Raw genomic sequence first — 25,023 nt, forward strand, 5'->3', positions numbered from 1 at the left:
ACGAGTCAACACATTGAGGTAATTGAACAAATTTGTGATGAGGAAAAGTCGTTGACAACACAGAAGCTACCTTTGGAAAGAGTTCTTAGTTTATCAATCTTCGGAGAGGAAGAAATAATTGACGAAAAGTACAGCGAAGTTTTAGCCATGATGGAAACATCATTTGTCAAAAATTCTCGCCACAACCGATGGGAAGATTTAAGGCAACCATTAGTGGAAGGAAGTAAAGACGAACAAAAGAAGGGTGCTGAACTAAAGCAATTACCAGAGAACCTCAAATATGTCTTTTTAGACACTGAAAGTAAGTGCCCAGCTATCATCAGTTCTCACCTTGAATTTCTTCAAGAGGATAAGCTTGTCAAAGTCCTCAAAAAGCATAAAAGCGCTCTTGGGTGGTCAATTGAAGACTTGAAAGGAATAAGTCCAACGCTTTGCATGCACAAGATCTTAATGGAAGAGGATCACAAACCGGTTGTCCAACCTCAACGACGACTAAATCCGGCAATGAAGGAGGTGGTTAGAAAGGAGGTGGTAAAACTTTTGGACGCAGGGATGATCTATCCAATATCTGACAGTTCATGGGTGAGTCCAGTGCATGTGGTGCCTAAGAAAGGCGGAACTACTGTAATCAAGAATGAGAAGAATGAGTTGATTCCAACAAGAACAGTTACAGGGTGGAGAGTCTCTATAGATTACAGGAGATTAAATCTAGCAACGAGAAAAGATCACTTCCCGTTACCTTTCATTGACCAAATGTTGGAGAGGTTAGCGGGTCATGACTATTATTGCTTCCTCGATAGATATTCGGGGTATAATCAAATAGCTGTTGCACCAGAAGACCAAGAGAAGACCGCATTTACATGCCCTTTTGGTATTTTCGCCTATAGAAGAATGCCTTTTGGGTTATGTAATGCCCCAGCCACATTCCAGAGATGCATGCAATCCATCTTTGCAGATATGCTTGAGAAGCATATGGAAGTCTTCATGGATGATTTCTCGGTTTTTGGTAAGTCTTTTGATAACTGTTTGACTAACCTTGCTCTTGTTCTTGAAAGATGCCAACAGACCAACTTAATCCTCAACTGGGAGAAGTGCCATTTCATGGTACGTGAAGGTATAGTGTTGGGTCACAAAATTTCTCACAAAGGAATAGAAGTTGACCAAGCTAAGATAGAGGTAATAGCAAAACTACCTCCTCCGATGAACGAAAAAGGTATTCGAAGTTTCTTAGGCCATGCGGGTTTTTACCGTAGGTTCATAAGAGATTTCTCAAAAATTGCAAAACCATTAACTACACTGTTGGTTAAAGACAAAGCCTTCGTTTTCGATAAAGAGTGTGCCATAGCATTTGATACTATAAAGCAAAAATTAGTGTCGGCACCAATTGTTGTAGCCCCAGATTGGTCTCTACCTTTTGAGATCATGTGTGATGCCAGTGACATTGCAGTTGGGGCGGTTCTAGGACAACGTAGAGAAAAGCTATTACATGTTATTTACTACGCAAGTCATGTGCTAAACCCTGCACAGATGAACTATGCGACTACTGAGAAAGAGTTGCTAGCGGTTGTTTATGCCTTTGACAAGTTCAGGCAATATCTGTTGGGTTCTAGAGTCATTGTTTATACTGACCATGCTGCTTTGAAGTATCTTTTTGCCAAACAGGATTCTAAACCAAGGTTGCTAAGATGGATCTTGCTCCTTCAGGAGTTTGATGTGGAGATCCGTGACAAGAAAGGGTCTGAAAACACTGTAGCCGACCACTTGTCTCGCATGTCACCTATTGAAGAAACTGAAGAGACGCGCCCAATAAAGGACGAGTTCATTGATGAACATATCCTCGCTGTTGTTGGTGTGCCTTGGTTCGCAGACTATGCGAACTATTTGGTAGGTGGAATAATACCTGACGATTTTGACTATAACCGTAGAAAAAAAATTTTACATGATTGCAGGTTCTACTTGTGGGATGACCCATTTTTATACAAGAAGGGTCTCGATGGATTAATAAGAAGATGTGTACCCGAGGAGGAACAACGAGACGTGCTTAAAGCATGCCACGACTCCGAATATGGCGGACATTTCAGCGGTGATAGAACAGCGGCAAAAGTCTTACAATCTGGTTTATATTGGCCCACGTTATTCAAAGACGCCCAAAGTATTGTGAAAGAATGCGACAGGTGTCAGAGAACGGGGAATATTTCAAAAAGGAATCAGATGCCTCAGAAGGGTATACTAGAGGTGGAATTGTTTGATGTGTGGGGGATTGATTTCATGGGACCTTTCCCACCATCATTTGGGAAGAACTACATTCTTGTAGCGGTGGATTATGTTTCTAAGTGGGTAGAAGCAGTAGCCTTACCCACAAATGACGCCAAAGTGGTAGTGAACTTCCTAAAGAACAATATTTTCTCAAGATTTGGGGTTCCCAGAGCACTCATAAGCGATGAAGGCACCCATTTCTTGAACAAGTTGATGGAGAATTTGCTGAAGAAGTACAATGTTAAGCACAAGATAGCAACTGCTTATCATCCTCAGACCAGTGGGCAAGTAGAGGTTTCGAACAGACAAATCAAGCAGATTCTCGAAAAGACTGTCAGTGCTTCGAGAAAGGATTGGTCTCTTAAGCTTGAAGATGCACTATGGGCATACAGAACAGCATTCAAGACGCCAATAGGTATGTCCCCGTATCAATTAGTTTATGGTAAAGCATACCATCTACCACTCGAGCTTGAGCACAAGGCGTTTTGGGCCACCAAATTCCTTAATTATGATATTGTGAAAGCTGGAGAGTCCCGAATTCTTCAACTCCATGAATTAGAAGAATTTCGGAATCAATCCTATGAGAATGCCAAAATTTATAAGGACACAACAAAAAAATGGCATGATCAAAAGATTCAGAAGAAAGAATTTTGGGAAGGGCAACTGGTGCTGTTGTTCAACTCGAGATTGAAATTATTTCCTGGGAAGTTAAAGTCAAGATGGTCGGGACCTTTTGTAGTGCACAAAGTGTTCCCCACAGGAGCTATTGAGCTTAGGAACAATAACAATGGAGACACATTCAAAGTGAATGGCCATCGGTTGAAACCATACAATCCTGGACAAGGAGCAAGCACTCTCGAACACGTTCGTCTCGCATGACGAGATGATCGACCGTCGAGCCATGCGACGTTAAACGCAGCGCTTCGTGGGAGGCAACCCACGGGTTTACTAATGTTTTTTTTTATTTTGTTTTGTTCGTTTATGTATGTTTTATGCAGGGGTAAGGAGTGGTGATCGCTAGAAAGAAGAATGTACAAAGAAAGGAACGAAGAAATTATGTAGAGAAGTGCAACAGCACCCTCAAGCACGGCCACCCGTGCTCCAGAACACGGCCCGTGCGTGAGTGGCCAGCCATCCCCATACAAAAAACAGGGGAACAGCACGGCCGACCGTGCTCCAGCACACGGCCCGTGCTGATCCAGTTTCCCTCCCCATGCAAAAACCAGAGGTGACACACGGCCACCCGTGCGTGGGCGCACGGCCCGTGCGTCGTTGCGCAGAATTGAAAAAAAAATAGATTTTAAGGGGAGATTCTGAATTTTTGTGGGTCCCACGCATCTTTAAACCACCTTTTATTGTACACAACTCAGCAACTTCATCTTCTCCCTCTCAAAAACCCTACTCTCCTCCAAACCTCCATACCTCCATCAATATTCAATCTCCCTTTTCTCCATCATCAAGACTCCAAATCCATTTCCTCTTTCACAAAAGTTGGGCCGTTTTGCGCCCTCTACACAGTGACGGTAATATTTTCTTGTTTCTCCAATTTCCAATTTTCACTAATTTTTCAGGTTCCCATTATGCCCCCGAAGAAAGCTGACAGGGGAAAGGCAGTTGTTGTCGAATCCTCCAGGCCCAAACAAAGAGTTCGCCGAACACCGAACGCTCACAACATCATTTTTGAAAAAGATGAGCATGTCCAAAGGTACAAGACTCTCTTGACTAGGAAGCTTGTTCCCACTAGGTATGTGTGTGACACCACTATGAATACACTAGGAATCCTAGATGATGTGACACAAATGTTTAATAATCTAGGGATCCTTGAATTCATGCACAATGATGCACCCACATACGAGCGCATTACTTTAGAATTCTTAAGTTCTGTGGAATTTACTTTGGAAAAAAACTGGACTGGGCACTCTTTTGAATATTTTGGCACTCTAACCTTTCGGCTTTATAATGAGGATCATTCTATGTCTGTAATTCAACTCGGGCAATGTCTCCGGCTACCTTTGGTTGGCCACGGGGCAGTGCCAAATGAGTTTTCTGCTTCTGCTTTTTGGTCATCTATTACAGGTTTACCACAATATGAAGCACGAACCGCAAAGGCCTCTTGGATCCAGAACCCATGCTTTCGTTATGCACAAAAGGGGTTAGCTTATTCCTTGTTCGGGCGAGGTGACAGCACCGGTGTCGCAACAAAAAGAGAGCTCTATCTGATGTATGCTATGGTTAATGAGGAACCAGTGAATGTGGCTGCGTTTGCGGCAGATCACTTAGGTACTATGGGGCGTGCCGGTTCCGGTGGTATCTCGGTGGGAGGAATGATTACTCAAATTGCTGAATGGTGTGGATATCGGCCGGTGATGGATGGTGAGACACCGTTACAAGCATTGCATAAAATTGATCTAAATGCTCTGTGCACGCAAGGGATGCTCGAACCATCTCGAAATGGCCACATGTTGGTAAGCCGGTCTCGCAAATTGTTGCGATTACCGAATTCTGAAAAAACTACTGTTGATAATAATGTGAATTGGTTATATACTAACGTTGACCCCGAGGAAGCAAGGGATGATGTTGTGTATGCAGATGAGGCAATGGATGAGGATGAACCAAGGAGGGAGAGGGCTACTCCCCGTACTAGGACCTCACGTCATCAAGGTGAGGGATCCTCTTCTGCTGGCTGGACATCTTTGGATGTTGAGCAATTCCGTGCCGAACAAACTCGCCAAGGTGTAGAGATTGAGAGAATTGTGGCAGAGCAACTCCGTCAAGGGGTTGCAATTGATGATATCCAACGAATGATGCAGCAGATGATGTTGCATTTTCAACCTCAGCACCCGCCTCCACAGTAGTCTGTAAGTCCTTTCCGCACTGAGGCTGAAACATTGGGGACAATGTTCAGTTTAGGTGGGGGAGGGGTCCTTTTCATTCCTTTTCGTCTATTTCTGTTTTAATTATTCAGTTTGTGTTTCCTTTGTTTTGTTTTGTTTTGTTTATGGCTTTGTGTGGTATGTCTTTGTTTTATTTGTCTTTGTTTGTTACAAGATTGATTGACAACCACCGAATAATCGATGCAACTATAGTAAGTGGATGAGAGATACAACCTAAACTTGTTTCTTCAAGGCACCCTGGAAGTTGATGTCATCGGGAAAAAGTACCTGTTGGACGCATCGTGCCGATACTAGATTGAAAAGAGTGGATGGCATTTGCAACAAAAAGAAATTGTATGACTCTAGGAGTAGTCTGAAACCTGCAAGTTAATTTATCCAACATGGTGAGGTCTACCAGAACCAAATACTGCAAATTCATCATGAGGGCATCCAGGTATGACGTTATCACTCTGGCTTCGCGTTTATTCTGCTAACACACTATGATATGAAGACACACACTGAGGCACTTGTTTGTTTACCCATAAGCCTTCACAACCACCGTTAATAATTCTTATCCGTTGTAAACCACTTTTGAGCCGTATCCCTTTGTTTGTTTTACCACATAATGAACCCAAAACCACATTATCCTTACCCTTGCTCGATATTCATATTGTGTTGTTTTTCAAAAGTGTGCAAAAATAATAAGTTTGGGGTTGATTATGTATGAGGGGCAAGTGCAAATGAAAAAAAAAAAAAAAGAGATATTTAAATGTCTTAAAAAAAAAAGAGCAAAAGCACTTGCCTAAACAAATAGACTCGAGAATAAGAAAAGCATTGAAGTCAAAATGAATGTGTTGATGAGTCTAAAGAGATGGATCCCTTGAAAAGTCATGCATAAAAGAAAAAGAGAGAGAAAAACACACGATAAGGAATGTCGAGCCACAAACCATTAGTACACCCCTTTCTTTGTCTATCCCACCGTACCTAAGCCCCGTTACATCCGAAAAAGACCTCAAATAGTGTGTGAATTCTGTCTGTGCAGTGAAAGTAGAATCTATTCGAAACTAAGAGTTGGTATTGCATATCTTGGTTTACGAGTGAAACACTTTAACAACGAGAGACTTGGTGAGAGTGTGGGAAAGCTTGCAGGTGAAGGGATACTCTGATGAGAAAATGCGATAGAGCGTTGGTGTGATGTGCTGGAAGCTTGATCAAGAAGGTAGAGGCACGAGGCGAATAACATCGGTGACATTGAGGAAGTAAGAATCCAGGGTGACCTCTCTAAATGTCTCTCGCATCACTTGAGGACAAGCAATGAGATAAGTTTGGGGTTGTGATCGGTCACCATTTTCATATAATTTGCATCATGCATTCGGTCCACATCGATCAATTTGGTAACACTTTGGTGTGAGTTTCGTAGAAATTTGTTAAGTTTTTGCTTTTTGTTTGCTTGATCTTTTCATTGTGGGTTTTATTTATTTAGTTAAATTCTAGATGTTTTTATGCCTTTTGTTTAGTTGTGTACAAGTTGCAGGTTTGAACAAAGCATCTTGAGTGTCCAAGCATCAAGGAAGAAGGAAGAGCAAGAAAGAGATGAAAAATTACAAGTCTGGGGGCAAACACGGCCGGCCGTGCTTCAGCACACGGCCCGTGTTGGAGCACAGAACCAATGCCATAGAAAAACCAGGGGACCAACACGGCCGCCCGTGTGCCTGAGCACGGCCCGTGTTGGTGTTCAGCAGCTGCCCATAGAAGCAACCAGGGGACCAACACGGCCGCCCGTGTGCCTGCGCACGGCCCGTGTTGGTAGGCGCATTGGTGATCAATTTTTGGGTCTTGGGACATTCCAACTTATTCCAGGGGCACTTTTGACTTTGTACTACTAAAGGCTTGTATGGAGACTATTTAGGTTTATGTTTTAAGTTATTTTGGATACTTTTTGAATGTACGAAAGAATTACAGAAGAGAGCGAGATAGCTTTATCAAGGTTTTGGAAGGCTAGGAGATTCAACGGTGGACACCATTGAAGATCAGAGTTCTCCTAATCTCTTGTAAATGTCTAAACTTTCTGATTGTGTTTTCTTGAATATTATGAGAGGCTAAACCCCCCAATGCCAGGGGGGTGTCCCTGATTTTTATTGTAATGACTATGATCTACGCATTTCTTTAATCAAGAATTCATGTTTTGAAACTTAATTGTTTAATGAGTATTATGCTTGCTTTGTCGGACAAACAAGGTTTGATCTATGGTTAACAATCTGTAGGACTACAATTGTTAAGGTTTTTAAACAATTAGATTTTAGGGTTATCACCTAGGACTAGGGATACCGTAAGGTTATTTGAATATTCTTGATCATTGATATCTTTGGTTCACAAACCTTTTGTTTCTAAGGACTTAGGCAATAGGATTGCAAACCAAAAGGTTTTCACTAAGGACTTAGGAAAACAGCCTTAAGAACAAATAGTGCACTTCATGAACTTGTTGAAGAGATCTGTTGTTACAAAGTCATTGTAAGGAAATTACACACCTACCCTGGCATTCTTATACCTTTATACTTAGAAAATCTCATCTCAATTTTCAGTTGATTTATTTTAACCGTAATTCTTTAATATAAAAACAATACCCCCATGATATTTTGTTTAATTGACTCCTTATATCAATTTTTATTTCCCACGCAATCCTCGTGATCGATACTTGGGGTAAAACCCATTATTACTACATCGGTGAAAATAGTACACTTGCTATTTTTCCGATCAGGAACCTAGTGTTGTACTAAGTTGAATAAGTATATATAACACAATCACAAGTATGAACAAGTACAAGCAAATATGAACAAGTACATGAACAAATATGAACGAGTATGAACAAGCACATATATGACAAAGTGTGTGTATATAATGGAGTTTATGAAGGAAATATACCTGTAAGCATGATCCATTTGTATACACAGGGCTCGGGACTCACACTCGGGGAGAAGTCCACTTGAGTTTATTCAAAGCTATGTAAACAGGTATTTACAAAGGGGCTTGGGACTTATACCTACATGGAGGCCCATGGTATATTTTTTTGGGAAGATTTAAAGAAACCTTCATTTTTGGTTTGTTATTCAAAGTTAAAAATCAAATTGATCGAGATATGTACAAAAGGCGTACAATGAAATACCTAATTTCACGTACTGGAGTGGGTATGTACAAAAGGGGCTCGGGACTTATACCTACATGGAGGCCCATGGTATATTTGAAAAGTTTTGAATAATTTGAAGTTTGGTTGTTTTGAAAATGATTTGAAAATTGTTTGAAAAGATTTTGTTTTGAAAGAGTTTTCTGTACAAAGAAAGACGAAAGGGACTTATACTCTCTAATATTCGAGAGGCCCCTGTTTTATTTTCATAAAACAGGGTGGATGGTTTGAAAAAGATGTGTGATTTGTTGTTAAAAAAAGTTTGAAAGTTTTGAAAAAAAAGTTTTCTGTACAAAGAAAAACTGTATAAAAGAAAAAAGAGTGGGTCTTATACTCTCTAATATTCGAGAGGCCCCACATCGTTTTGAAAACCAATTGATCAATTAAAAGATTTAATCAAAAGTTTCAAAAAGAAATGGTTCATTGTTTTTGAAAAGAACCGCGATCGTTCGTTTTAAGACGATTTGAATTTGACAAAAGTCAACTTAATTAAGTTAAAACAAATTTTAATGCTTAATTAAGACCTAAATGATTAGGGTTTGATCACAAAAAATATTTACAAGTGATTAGGTTAAAAATTAAATGAAAAACAATATTTAAAGTAATTAAAAACACTTAAAAATGTATCATTTTAAACCTAATTAAAAACATATTAAATAAATCTTTTTTTGTGATTTTTTTTGATATTCATAAAATATATGTGTTAAATAAAGAGTGTACAAAAAATGAATGAAAAATGAATTAATTTGGTTAGTTAAATGATTAATTAAAGTTGTGAAGAAAAAAGAAAGAAAATAGGTGCTAAAAAATTGGTTTTGTCTCCACAAGGGTTTGAACCCACGCACCCACGCTTGCTAACCAAAACATGGACCAACTGAGCCACGCTTGTGGCTTGTTTATGATACGCTTCCAACACATTATATTTTAAAACAAATATTTGAATTCTTTGAACGAAAAAACGCGCCAAGAACACAACCCTAACTGAATTTTGAAATTCTTCAAATCTGTGTTGTTTTGATTGATCAAAGGGTCTATCTCACTCGGTTTTGGACGAGGAACATGATGATGACCTTTAATTTCATTTATTTTCACTCTAAGGCTATCAATTTTCTGATGAACACGAAGAACCCTAGAACTGGAATTCAATGTGAAATCGTGTATGATCATGTTATGATGCAATTGATTGAGGGTTAATGATCCTCATAGGTGCAGAAACAAGATGGTATGTTCATTTTTCATTTATGATGCATGTATGATGGAGTTTGAAGTTCATGAGCACTTACCTCAAAAACGGCCAAACTGGAAATTGAAATCGTGCCTGGAGGTGTTACAGATGCTTTGTGATGATCTGGATAGCTTCAATGGACCTTATGTGATGTGTTTGAATGCCTGGAATGAACTGGAAACCTCTTGATCACCTTGTGGTACCCGAACTGCATTTTAGCTCAAGTGAGGATCAAGTTAGTTGATTTTGATGTTTCAGATCAGGTATGATGGTTGGAACAGTTCATGTAAAGTATATGGAGTGTGTTTAGATGATTAACTTGGACAGATATGGCCTGGTATGAGAATTGATATGTTAAGGCTCATTTTATGCCAATATGGTGGTTGAAGAGTGATTCTGAGATTTAGGGTGATTTGGGGTGTATGGATGGATCAAACACATCCCATATGATGTTTGTGGTTTGTGGGAAGCATCACTTTGGTCAGAACTTGCAAGAGATGGAGGTTGAGTTTTCTACCTCACTTTGAAACACATGACTTGTAATTCAAGAAAGAAGAGAGAAAACCTATAATTGTGAGGTTTTGGTGTGATTTGCAATGAAGTTTGGACCTCTATTTATAGGCCAAGGTTTCTGAATACAAAGCTTTGCAAGTTGATCAAGAATTGGTGATTTGGCATTTGAAGATAAAATGGAATCTTTACATTTAATGCACATGGTTAAAAGTTACTAAACCATGGTTAAATCCCAAGCTTCTTATCCTCTTCCATTCTGATCTTATATCAGAAAATATCTCTTCAATTATTGCCTCTTTGCATCATTGCTTGGATTATAGGTCATGTAGTCTTGAAACTTAGTGAAAAATGGTGAAAATTCAAGTGAAAATGATCACTAAATGCATAATTCAAAACCATACCTACACTCCATATTTTTTCATGCTCTTTGACATTTTGGAAAGCTCATATTACATACTTCAAAAGCCTAGTTGAAAGTTTCCTCAAGTCTCTTAAGGAAATGGGTGAAAAAGTTCCATGAACTTTGAAGAAAATGAAGTTTTAAGTGAAGTTTTCAAAAAGTACCAACTTTGGAGCACCATATCTCTTAAATGGTTGATCTTATGGAAAAAATTTATATGTGTCAAAGTTGTTTATTGGATCAAAATCTACAACTTTCATGTTGGAAGTTTTTTTCAGTTTGTAGGTGAAATTTTGAGAAATTCCCTTTCAAAGTTTGGAAAAAACCATTGAAAAACACTTAGAAAATTTTCTAAGTATGAAAGTCAAACTTTTGACTTTTTGATTCTTGATTGATTTTCTTGATTTTTCTTGATCAAATGACTTCTCATATCATATATTGATGATTAAAAACTTCAAAAGTCATGGTTGACCAAAATTCCCCAAAAGTCAATGGTGATCTTGTACAGTTGACTTTTTCAGACGAATCGCGTTTCTGGAGTTTTCAATGAAACAGGCTATCCTCATCAAATGAATGGTATGAATGGATCATATTGAAGCATTAGAGGATATTGAGCCATGGTTTGAGTTGTGGCACCATGTCCTGATTAAAAAGTCAGTTATTCAGTGAATCAGGTCAAAACCCTAATTGTCGACCAGATGAAATTGATGACTGTGGATCTTGAATTGAGATGTAATTTCCATTGGATGTTGTCATAGGGATTATTTGAAGATGATTGAAACCTTTGATTGACTTCCTGGGTGTTTTTAGGGTTTCCCAAATGTGATCCCTGATTTTAGTCCCTGATAGTTCAAAATCCTGATCTGAGGATTTGTCTGATCAATCTTTGTGTAGGTGATGTCTTGAGCTAATGGATTAGGTCAAAATGAGGTACTTGGGGTCTTGAGGTCATGTCCCAAGTTATTAGATCAAATTCTGAGCAAAAGTCAGGAGTATGCTATCTTCAGTCAAAACCCTAATTCAGTCGATTCAAAGCTGTTGAGCTTGCTGAAATGAATCTCTGAGGACCAAATGTTGATTATTAATGAAGATGATTCATTTGAGATGAAGGGAGAACAAAACCCTAATTGACTGTTTCTTGCACTGATGAGTGATCTCTTGATTAAATCCTGCTGAGTCACTAGTAACAAACACAAGCTATGTAATTTGTTAGAGATGCAAATGATGCATATGCTATGATATGAGGTGGTATCTTAGGTCAAAAATTGGGGTATGACACAGTGGCCAGGTTAGAATCTATTCGTCTATTAATTTCTTTTGCCACTCAACACAACATCACTCTTTATCAGATGGATGTCAAGAGTGCCTTCTTAAATGGTTATATAGATGAAGAAGTTTATGTTCACCAACCTCCTGGTTTTGAAGACTCCATGTCTCCAAATCATGTTTTCAAATTAAAGAAATCATTATACGGATTGAAACAAGCTCCCAGAGCTTGGTATGAACGTTTGAGTTCTTTCCTTCTGGAAAATGATTTCACTAGAGGAAAAGTGGACACTACTCTCTTTTGTAAAACATTTAAAAAGGATATTTTAATTTGTCAAATATATGTTGATGATATTATCTTTGGAACATCTAATGCTACACGTGGAAAGGAGTTTGCTGAGTCTATGCAGGCTGAATTTGAAATGAGCATGATGGGAGAACTCAAGTATTTCCTTGGGATTCAAATCAACCAAACTTCCGATGGAACCTATGTTCATCAAACAAAGTATGTGAAAGAACTTCTGAAGAAGTTTAATCTTTCTGAAAGCAAAGAAGCCAAAACTCCTATGCATCCAACTTGTGTACTGGGTAAGGATGAGGTAAGTAAGAAGGTAGATCAGAAGTTGTACAGAGGTATGATTGGATCTCTTCTATATCTAACTGCTTCTAGACCTGACATTCTCTTTAGTGTTTGTTTGTGTGCTCGATTCCAATCAGATCCAAGAGAATCTCATTTAACAGTGGTTAAGAGAATTCTAAGGTATCTGAAAGGTACTACTAATGTTGGTTTAGTTTACAGAAGATCTAAAGATTACAACTTAGTAGGATTCTGTGATGCTGACAATGCTGGAGATAGAATAGAAAGAAAGAGCACTTCTGGAAGTTGTCAATTTCTTGGAAGTCATCTGATCTCATGGTACAGCAAGAAGCAAGCTACTATTGCCCTCTCAACAACAGAAGCAGAATATGTTGCTGCTGCTGGTTGTAGCACACAAATGCTCTGGATGAGAAGTCAGCTGGAAGATTATCAGATATATGAGAATAACATTCCTATTTTCTGTGATAATACTTCTGCTATATGTTTATCTAAGAATCCTATTTTACATTCAAAAGCTAAACATATTGAGATTAAACATCATTTCATAAGGGACTATGTTCAGAAGGGTGTTATATCTTTAAACTTTGTGGATACATACCATCAATGGGCTGATATCTTTACAAAACCCCTTGCTGAAGATAGGTTTAAGTTCATTCTGAAGAATATCAGTATGGATTTATGCCCAGAATGAGAAGATGAGAAGATCTTATGTATGAGTATCTTCTGAAATGAGATTGGATTAGTCTTTTATAAGAAGTTCTGATTGAAATCAATTAGAAATTGTGATTCAGTTATTACTAACGTTTCATTGTCTAAGTTGATTCAGAATCTCTTTAAAAGCAAAACAGCTGTAACTGGCTACCCAGATGGTAAACACGTGTTCACTAATTCTGGACAAGCGTGCGTGCAGTTGAGGGGACGTCTACTTAGGTAACTGTGCAAATCTCGTCTTTTGTCATTATTATCTCTCCTCACGTCACGTAACATTAAATGCCATTCATCATTTCTTTTATTGTCCTTCTTTTCTTTTTTATATTCCTCGAACGTTTCCCTCTTCTTTTTCCCTCTATTTATTCCTTCATTTCGTTGCATTTTTTCAATAAGTCTTGGCTCTCTTTCTCTTTCTTTTTCTCTCTTGTCCAACAAAGTTTTTCCTTGGCATAAACCCTAGTTCATTCATCTTCAACCTAGCGTTCATCATGAATCCTTTCATCTCAATGAGAACGGATGGAAGGGTTAATCAGTTACAGGATGTGAAGCATATCTTGGGATGGCTCTCCAAGTCTCTTTCAAGACAGATCTCTTCTTCAATGCTGTTATCAACATTTACCCAAAGGAAGAAGACCTTCTTGAGTCACTGGAGCCCGTTTGCAACATTAGCTCCCTGTCTATGAACTGTCCCTCACTTCCTCTTTGGTCTCTTGGATCTCTCCTACAGTGGAGGTTCTAGTCTGGACAGGCATGAAGAGTTTTCAAGCTTTCATGGCTGAACAAACTGAAGACCAGAGGGTTCTTGAGTTGTTTGCGTAGTCTTTGCGTAGGATAGAGTTGTAGTCTTTAAGTCTTTGTAGTTTTCTTTCCTTGTTGCATCTGTTTTCTGCATACACCTTTTGTAATCCTTCTTGTTGAAATCAATGAAAAGTTATTCATGTTTCTTTCCTTTTGTCTCTTGCTTTACATCTGAATCTTTTATGCTTTTTGATGTTATGACAAAAAGGGGGAGAAATATATGATAAATGATCTGATTAATATTATCAGTTACCGAGTAAAAAGGCTCCACATTTACTAACAGAACTTGCAAAGTTCTATGTTTTTAAGTTGTGTTGTTGCAGGAATCGAAGATTCAAGATCAACATAAGAAGCAACGAGATGAGCAACGAGATGATGAAGCAACTCTTTAGAGAATCAAGCTCTTGGATTCTTGAAGCAAGCTGAGTGCTATGAAGCTTCAGAATCAGAAGCAAGAAGGAAGAATGATCAGAAATAGCTCTTGGATTCTTGAAGCAAGCTGAGTGCTAGGAAGCTTCAGAATCAGAAGCAAGAAGGAAGAATGATCAGAAATTCTGATAATAGAATATGATCCAAATCATTGTCTATTTGCTCTGATACATTGTCTATTGGATCTGATATATTTTATATGGCTTATATGGCTCTGATACATATTTTGTGTTCTGATACACATTTTATGTTCTAACTCATTCATGCTGACTTTTGTCGTTTAGTTTTGTTCTGTAACATTTCAGGATGTAGAGATGCTCTGATGATGCTCTGGTACATTCAACAATGTTCTGATACAATCTAGCATGAAGTGATGTAAAAAGAAATTCAAAGCTCTGAAGCTATCCGAGGGAAGCAGAAATCAGAAGCTGTGAATGTTCTAAAGATCCAGAAAACTCAAGTTCTGAAGCTGTCCTAAATGGAAGCATGAATCAGAAGCTGTGAATGTTCTGAAGATCAAAGAAATTCAAGTTCTGAAGCTGTCCTAAATGGAAGCAGGAATCAGAAGCTGTGAATGTTCTGAAGATCAAAGAAATTCAAGTTCTGAAGCTGTCCTAAATGGAAGCAGGAATCAGAAGCTGTGAGTGTTCTAGGGATCTAAAGAAATTCAAGTTCTGAAGCTGTCCAATGGAAGCAGAAATCAGAAGCTATGAATTATCAGAAGACAGAAGCTTATGTGATCGTCTCTACCGAAATAATCAGGGAAGTCTTTTATTATTAAAGTTCTTCGAGTATTTATTTCAGGGGGAGATTATTCATCTCAGGGGGAGATTGTTAATCTCAGGGGGAGACATATTCACATGCTTATGCTATAGCTGTGTAATTTGTCTTTAGCCGTCTGCTCTTTCTGATCGCAAATTCATATCATTTATATATGTTTTTGTCATCATCAAAAAGGGGGAGATTGTTAGAACAAGATTTGTTCTGATCAATATTCTTAGTTTTGATGATAACAAGGATATGAATTTTGTGTGAGATAATGTGGTACTCTAATACATTGCAATTTCCCTTTCAGGAAATATATAAAGAGTATGCACAAATCAGCGCTCAGAAGCTTTGTCTCAGAAGGTTCAGCATGCAACATCAGAACATGGTCTGGCAAGACATCAGAAGATGGTCAAGGCAGAATCAGAACATGGGTCTATGAAAGCATCAGAAGAACTTGAGATCAGAAGCAGAAGCACTGAAGTTCTCATGGTATCACGCTCAGAAGCACTTCAAGGTCAGAAGACAAGAAGATGCTAGGCACCAAGCTGTTTGACTCTGATGATATTCAAATATTATATTCACAAACATCAGATCAGAAGAAAGTACAGGTGGCAGGCTACGCTGACTGACAAAAGGAACGTTGGAAGCTATTAAAGGCAACGTCAGTAGACACAGCGTGAACAAGGCTCGAGGTAGTTGACAAAAGCGTGAAACATTAAATGCAATGCTGTACGGAACACGCAAAGCATTAAATGCGCCCAACGGTCATCTTCTCAAACGCCTATAAATATGAAGTTCTGATGAGAAGCAAGGTTAACAACTCTGAACCAAATTCTGTGAATATTAACTTGCTGAAACGCTGTTCAATTCAAAGCTCAGAAACTTCATCTTCATCAAAGCTCACTACATTGCTGTTGTAATATATTAGTGAGATTAAGCTTAAACGTTAAGAGAAATATCACTGTTGTGATTATAGCTTTTAAGAAGCATTGTAAAACTCTTATTTGATTACATTAATTTGTAATTAACTAGAGTGATCAAGTGTTGATCAGGATACTCTAGGAAGTCTTAGCTTGTGTCTAAGCAGTTGTAATTAGAGTGATCACGTGGTGGTCAGGATACTCTAAGAAAGTCTTAGCTTGTGTCTAAGCATTTGTTCCTAGAGTGATCAGGTTGTGATCAGGATACTCTAGAAGACTTAGTCGTGGGCTAAGTGGAAAACCATTGTAATCTGTTGCGATTAGTGGATTAAATCCTCAGGTGAGGTAAATCACTCCGCGGGGGTGGACTGGAGTAGTTTAGTTAACAACGAACCAGGATAAAAATAACTGTGCAATTTATTTTTATCGTTCAAGTTTTTAAGACTACACTTATTCAAACCCCCCCTTTCTAAGTGTTTTTCTATCCTTCAGATACCTCAGACGGTTCCAGAACGATCTACCATCGAAGATCTAAAGCTGATACCTCAGACGGTTCTAGAACGATCTACCATCGAAGATCTAAAGCTGATGCCTCAGACGGTTCCAGAACGATCTACCATCGAAGATCTAAAGCTGATACCTCAGACGGTTCCACAACGATCAACTTTCAAAATCTAAAGCGGAAAAACTTTGGACAGTTCCGTAACAATCATCCTCCTAGACTTAAAGCGGTAACCTTGGACGGTTCCGAAACAGTCAACGCAGAGGTTTTCAAATCCTTCATGAAGATATAATCAATGGATTCATTCTGGTGAACAAACCATCAAATACATCTGCCAGATGGCATCTGAAAGCCCATCTCAGGTAATGTTTCAATCTGCCAACAACATTTCTCATACAACATTCAAGTGCAAATTCCAGCATCACTTCCGGTCAAGGTAAGTGCAAATTTTCAGGGCATCTAAAATATTCAATCATCTTCTACCTTCAGATTTCAAACAATCTCTTCAGGTTAAAGAAGATTGAATAGGGGCAACTGTTATACCCCAAAATTTGCCCGCATCTTTTTTCAAGAAAACTTCAATCTAAAAATTAAGAGTTTCATATAATCTTAGATTTTTATATCCTGATTTATGAATACTTGGTTTTTAGAATTTTTCTTATACGGTATTTTGGCTCGCTGTTGAATTTATTCTTACGCAAACGCCAATTACTGTTTATTACTTCACATACGCTGTTTATTTGATATTTATTTACAGATAAATAGTACTGACGCAATTGGTACAGAGTTAAATCTTTTGCAGGCGCATAGTCTGGGGATTCAGACTGTACTGGTAACAAGTAAATTATTATTAATTTTTTGTTTCCCACTAATTTTTGTACTATATTCCATTATTTTCAAAATCTCTTTTCAAATCTATTCTTTCAAAATCAAATCCTAACTTTATTCTATACATCTCTCTTTTTTCAACACTATCATACACTTTCTTTCAAATCTCACTTCCACTCAAATTTACCTTTTGAACGGAATCACTTCATTCCCCAATGTCTCTATCCTTCTTTTCATTCTATAAATACCTCTCATTTTTTCCATAAAATCTCACATCAAATTCTAACTCATCTCTCAATTTTCCACTTCACATTCATTCTCTCTTCTTCCCCCGGTAAAAATGGCGAAGCGGATAGAGACGTGTTTTCTTATGATCATCACCGTCGTGGTGGTAATCATGTCCTTCTTCTGTCTGCATAGCCCTGAAAAATGTGGACCTGGGATGTTGACACTCCCAATCATCTACATGTTACTGTTTGTAGCATGGGTTATTAATCGTCATTCCTAAAGTTTGCCGTATCTCTTATTTCTTAACGTACCGTTTACTCATTGTACTGTTCATTAAATTATGTAATGTCTGTATTGTCAGTATTAAATGTCGTACTATTTATCATATTGTTGCTTAATTATCCAGATAATATTTTGTGTGTTTTCTGCCAGTTAAATATTTATTTTTCTGTGCATTAAATGATTTTCAGGGTTATTATCGGTAATTTTGCTCGCATACAGTACATATTATTTATTTATTACGTCTGTGTTTTTCTAACAAGTCATGTAAATAAATTTTCATCATTAACACAAAACAAAACCAAAAAACAAAAACAACAAAAATATTAACTTTGACTGTTGAATTTTCACTTTAACTGCTACATGCCTGAACAGTCAGTTGACAGTTAAACCGCTGACAGTGCAATTCTCCGTGTTTTGTACCATCAATCAAATCAAACTTTTGCATTTCAAAATTCCAAGATTTTTGTCCTAGAAGTCTTCTGAATATCACATGATTAGCAGAGGCTCAGCACTGCACAAAAATCAGGTACGCTTAACTGTCTCCTACACAAACAGTCCCTAACTGGGGTTTCTTGTTTTTTTCAAGAGAACAAGTTTTTGAGACCTCAAATGGATTTCATGGACCTCCATATATCTCAAAGTACCATCATACAAATTTTCAAACTTCAATTCGCTCAGACGCACAGTCAGCAGCTCAAACAGTCAACAGACGACCCGTTTGACCAAAAAAGTCAACAGACAGTCAAAAATGAAATTTTTTGTCAACATCCATATTTTGTCAAAGGATTCATCATTTGATCATTGGTTGATCATAATTCATCAAGGAAAGATCAAATATCAACAAAACCCTAAGTTTCAAAATTAGGGTTTTCTCCTAAAAAGTCAACTGAATTTTGACTGGTCATAACTCTCTCATCCTTCATCCAAAAAATTCAAACCAAAGCTCATGTTGAAGGAAATTCAATTATCTTTCAAATTCAATTGGTCCCATGGTAATTAGATTCACCATTTTAAAAATATGGACAAAGACATTACAGGTCATTTTCAAAGTCAACAAAAAGTCACTTTTTTCAAAAGGACACACAAGGAGCATGGAAAATCATTTTGATATGAGACCAAAGAAATTGGTTAGAGGACTCTTTGAGGTTTCCAAAAAGTGCAAGAACTCCTACATATGATAAAAATTGAGGGATTTACACCTTGTTGAAGTTGGCTAAATTTTGGGAAAATGCATGAAATCAACATTGATCAAAAATGTGTTTTTTCCAAATGGGGCCTAATTTCCATAATCCAAACTTGTTTCCCATAATGAGAAGGGCCTCCCACGACCAAGACAAAGCCCACATCATTTTTGTTCCTTTTTTGGTTTAATTTTAGCATATTTAAGATTAAATTAGAAAAGGAAATGGAAGGATAATGTGTAGCTTAGTTTCTAAGCATGACTCATCAAAGATCATTCAATATTCTGTAGCCAAGGAAGTACAGCAGAAGAGGTGTGGAAAATTCAAGCTATGGTGGCTTGAATTCAAAGCTACATATATTAAAAAATTCCAAAATTCAACAAAAGCACTTAATGCTTTTAGCTTAGTTTTTAAGCACATCTTTGCCTATAAATGAAGTATCACACTTCAGTAATAGAAGAGAGACGAATTCAGAACCTAAGCCTTGCTTGTAACATACTTGTATCAACTTGAATTTTTCAAAGAAATCTAAAATTCGAATTTTAATTTCTAGCTTGTTTCAGTTCAAACTAAACACTCAAATACAATCCTCAAGCATCATTGAATATATTCCAATCAGTTTCAAGCCTTGAAACACTCAGAATCGTCCACTAGACCTCACGGTTTGCTCAAACTAAAACTTACAAAAATCTCATCACACATGCATATTTAACAAGATGTAGACTCATGTTTAGTTTGGGGTTCTGATCATTTCTGGATAGTTAATTGCAGTTTGGTTGCATATACACGAAGATACCATTCTAGGGTTTGTGAACTCAATTTTAGGGCTTTTCGTTAGAAGCAAAATTAAGCAAAATTAATGGCATATTCGAATTCAGTGAATCAAGCCAAATCGAATGGACATGTCGCGCCAAATTTCTATTCATGTTTACCCCTATTCGCTATTTTGTAGGTTTAGAACTCATCTATTACAGCGCTTTTCTTATAAAAACACTGTTAAATGTGTTGGCGAGAGGTTGAAGATGATGAGGTGTCCTCACCTCATTGGACAGAGCGCGCGCGTGTTTTTTTTTAAATAACTTATGATTCTGTGTTTTGCAGGTTTTGTACACCTCGTGTTCCTCAAAATCTGAACCATCAGATCATGCCAGCTGTTTATCCAACGCACTAAGACACACCAGTCCATGATATAGACTTTAAGCCAGTCACACATGATCATTGTTTATATATTTTCTATTTTTATTTAATTTTCTTTATAAAATTATTTTAAAATAGTTCTAAAAATCCAAAAAATGCACAAAAAATATTTTTAAGTTGATAAAATAATACTTTATTTTCTGATATAAAACTATTTTATTTTTCTTCATAATTTAAATATTTTGTATAATTAATTAGATAATATGTATATATTTATCTTTTAATTATTTTAACCAATCAAAAAATCATAAAAAAAATTGTTCTTTATATTAAATATAGTTTATATATTATAGGCTAATTTTGTACATATTTAGAATAATTTTCTCTTTAAGTTTTAATTATTTGTGTAATTATTTATATAATTATATGTTAATTAACTTAATAATTTCAAAAAACATCTTCAAAAATTCCAAAAAAAAATTAGTTTTGTTTTAAAATTAATTAACAAGTATTTTGAACATATTTTAAACTTAATTTTTAGGTTTAAATTTTATTTCCATCTTTTTCTCATTTTAATTAAATAATCATGCATTAATTCTAATTAAAATCAATCATCAAAAAATCCAAAAATATTTCTTTTATTTTCTTGCAATTTAAATTCATAGATCAAGTGTATAGGTTGTCAAATTCATGTAAATAGCGTAGTTTACATTCCCGCAAAATCGATGTAATAGCGTAGATTTACTTTCCGCATTTTACATTTCCGCATTTTAATTTTCAGTACATATAAAACTGCGTGTATGCCAAAGATAAAATTGAATCGTTAGGTCACTAACTTCAAAGATAAAATATCTGAATCAAAACACAATCACACTTGCACCTCTTAGGGTAATCCCTCTTTTACTCTTTTCAAAATCAAAATCAAATTCTACTGTTTCAAATGCAAAAATCGAACTTTCGTTCACATCCGGTAAAAGGATAGTTTTCTAAAGGAAATAGGAAAAGACCTTATAACTTAGGGTAGACCTCCTAATTTGCTTGCTCAGATCAAAACAAACAAATCTCTCATATATCATTGTTTTTCAAAATAAAACTTTCAAAAAAGACAATACTTTGTATATATCCAAACGAGGATCATTACGAAGTTAACGTTCTTTTTTCAAAAACATCTTTTGAAAGATAAAAACACTTTGTATACATCCGCACAAGGATCATTACAAAGTCAATTTACAAAGGTATTTGAAACCACATACAAGCATTTCAAGGCAATAAGTGATTCAAAAGAAGTGAGCTAAGCAAATTAAAGAGCCCATGGATAACCATGGATACAAAGGGTGCTAACACCTTCCCTTTGTATAACCTACCCCCTTACCTAGAATTTCTTAAAGGTCTTTTTCTATTTCTTTTATAAACCTTTCCTTAATTGGATAAAATAAAAGTCGGTGGCGACTCTCTGATTTTCAAAAACACAAAAGCAGAAAGAAAAGAGTCAGTTCGTGTATCTCTCCGCGAAAGGTACGGTAAAAAAACCGAGTGCATGACAAACATAAAAAAAAACACTAGTTTCACAAACTGAAGATGGAAGGAATAAGGCAGGAAAACACCAAAATATCTCACACATAGTCACAGCTCTGAGTTGGGAATTCATTTTTTCAAAATAATTAACGGTTCTAGCACATGAAGAGACTCGTCAGCCACTATGAGAAATAATAACATGAAACAAATGATTTCTTACCAAGATACAATTTACATGATGATAGAGAAGAGAAATTATTTAGATAAATAATTTAGTTATTTAAATTAATGTCTAATTTTTATTAGTAGTATTTTTATAGTTATTGGGCTTTTTATAGTGTTTGGGTCTTCTAGTTAAGTATCCACTATGACTACTATATATGTAGTGTCTTTGACACAATTAAGGAAATCAATGAAAATCAAAGTTATCTTTTAATTCTATTCTTCTTAGTTTGTTTACTTGTTTCTCTTAGTTTTGTAAGCCTTGTTAGGGTTAGCATTTTGCATCCTAACAATTGGTGCTTTCATCATGTATTCAATTCCTCCTATTGATTACCCTCATCTTACACCTTCATCTCATCAATGGAGCATTCCTCCCACCTATCCCACAAACCCCTCTTTCACAACTCCTACCACACCTTCATTTCCATCCTTTCCATGGGAACTTTTCTCACCCTATTACATAAATCCATATGTTCCATCATCATCACCAAATTTATATCCAAATCATGGATATTCACCACATATTCTTTACACCCCTTATTCAATGACCCATCATTCATACTACTACACTGATTGTCACCAACAACTAAAACCATCAAACACCTACACATTTTGGTCATAAATATCAAAGCCACCCTAGTAGTAGAAGAGATTGTAAGAAGCAACTGCAAGTCTCTCTTCCTTATTTTAAGAAAATATCTAAGAAAAATTCTCAAAAACCTTCTGATTCAAAAAATAAGCAAAAACAAAAGTTTCAAAAAGTGTCTCATTCTGGTTTTAAGAAACGATTTTTCCGAAACAATGGTAAAACCCTTTCTCGGTTGTTTTCTCGAAACCAAGAAAAAATGGCGTCCGATTCAAGTCTTCGCAACAGGTCGAGCGATTCCTTGAGAAATTTTGCTTCTGCGAGTCAAGTGATCAGAAAAACCCAACCGGTTCATCGCGCCGCTCTCTCCGCCGCCGTCAACAGGTTCGATGATTCCTTTGTTCCTAGGTCCAACTTTTCTTCCGTAGCTGTCAAAATCAAGCCTTCCTCCATTGAGAAATCAACGATGAAGACTAGGGCTGGTCCTGTTTCGCCATCTCCGAGAAGTCCTGGGGCAGGTTCCGTTGAGCAGGCTGAGACGGTGGAAGCTATCGGTGCTGGTCAGTTAGCCGATGAATTCCTACAAGGAAGCAACGACGAAGCCGACAACAAAGAGAAAGCTTCAGGTTTGGAATCTTGTTCGGAGTTGGATTCTGATTCGGATAATGAAGATGATGATATTGAGAAGAAAGCTATGGAAGAAACAAGGGAGCGAGAGAACGAGGATGTCGAAGCTGAAATTGTTGACGGTAAGCCTGTTATTTATGATCTTACGTACTTGTTGAAATTGTGGGGAGAGAATTTAGATTATAAAAAGGGTAGAGAGATTCATGGGGTGTTGATAGTGAATGGGTTTGATTCCAATTTGTTTACTATGGCTTCTGTTGTTAAATTATATGTGAATTATGGGAAGATAGATGATGCATTTAAGATGTTTGATACGATGCCACATAAGGATTAAATTGAGGTTTTGTCTAAGGTGAATGGGATTTTGGAGATTTTGATGAGGAAGGAGAATTTGGGTCAGTTTGATGGGAAAGTTTTGACAGAGAAGTTGCGGAAACTCAACAATTCGCAACAAAGCATTGAATATGTATCCCGATTGTGTGTTTCTCACTGGAATAGAGCAAAATATATTGTCGAAACATGGAATAAATTGTTCAGTTCTTCCCAGAAAGATCAGCGTGTCCCTTTTCTGAACATGGCTAATGACATCATACAAACTAGTAACCGCAAAGGCAACGAGTCCCTTAATGAATTCTGGAACGTTCTTCCATCAGCTCTCAAGCGTGCTTATGCAAGTGATGAGTCAGGAAAGAATTCAGTAATCAGGCTTATTGACATTTGGGAGGAGGGAAAGATTTTTGGTTCACGGTCTCAAGGTCTCAAGGGTGAAATAATGAGAAAGATCCCCCTTCCATCATCTATAAGCAATAGAAAGAATTCAGATTCAAATCCTATCAAGATAGCTAAGAGGGACGCCCAATCATTGAGATTAAAACTAGCTATCGGATCTTTGCCAAAATAAATAATAACAGCGTTGCATTCTGAACTTCCTAATGAAGAAGCTGTCCTGAACAAGTGTAATGATGTTGTATGTCAAGTGGACTGTGAGTTAGAAAATGGACTGTTGGAGGCAGTTGTTGTTCTTATTCCTATAAAGCTTTCTTGTCAAATGTTTGATAGAATGACTCAACAAATTTTGGGACTGGGGAATTCAATTATTGATAGTTTTACTCAAAATGAATTTGTGGATGAGGTTCTGAGTTCTTTCTATTTGATGAGGAAAGAAGAGTTTCAGTCAAATGGTGGTCTTTCTATTGAAAATATACATGAAGAGGTTGTTGCTTTAATTCCAACAATTGATTTTTCGTTTGAACATATTCCTATGAACAACACTGAGTCAATGGTGGTCCTAGCTGCTCATTCCTTGACAAAAATTAAGAGTGTAAATCTTCATTCACAAGTTGGAATTGTTGTTATTCATGGTGGTTATTCAAAGAAAAACATGTTCAACATTGGAATATCATCAACACCACTTGCCAAATTCTATGATCATGAAGATAGTGCCACTGTTAGCGCCATTCAAGGTAATAAGAAAGTGCAATCACTTAATGATGCTCCAAAGCTGCATGTTAATTGGGTAGCTAGGGGAGGATTATTCAACAAATCGATTTCCATTCCTTTGGGGCTGTTTCTCATAATGCAGGAAATTGTTGTAAGTGTGGTTGCATATATCTACACTAAAAGAGTTTTTCTCTTCATACCATGGGATCCAGGGAAGATTTTACAACCTTGAGGACAAGGTTGTTTTTGAAGGGGTTGGTAATGATAGAGAAGAGAAATTATTTAGATAAATAATTTAGTTATTTAAATTAATGTCTAATTTTTATTAGTAGTATTTTTATAGTTATTGGGCTTTTTATAGTGTTTGGGTCTTCTAGTTAAGTATCCACTATGACTACTATATATGTAGTGTCTTTGACACAATTAAGGAAATCAATGAAAATCAAAGTTATCTTTTAATTCTATTCTTCTTAGTTTGTTTACTTGTTTCTCTTAGTTTTGTAAGCCTTGTTAGGGTTAGCATTTTGCATCCTAACA

The 25,023-nt window shown here is 36.9% G+C and overlaps 1 pseudogene; it reads left to right on the top strand.

Moving 5' to 3' along the window:
- The first annotated feature begins 23,422 nt into the window (after positions 1 to 23,422).
- Positions 23,423 to 24,718, top strand: LOC131613530 (uncharacterized; annotated as a pseudogene).
- The last annotated feature ends 305 nt before the right edge of the window (positions 24,719 to 25,023 follow it).

This window comes from Vicia villosa, linkage group LG6, assembly GCF_029867415.1.
Source record: "Vicia villosa cultivar HV-30 ecotype Madison, WI linkage group LG6, Vvil1.0, whole genome shotgun sequence".
Classification (NCBI taxonomy): Eukaryota; Viridiplantae; Streptophyta; class Magnoliopsida; order Fabales; family Fabaceae; genus Vicia; species Vicia villosa.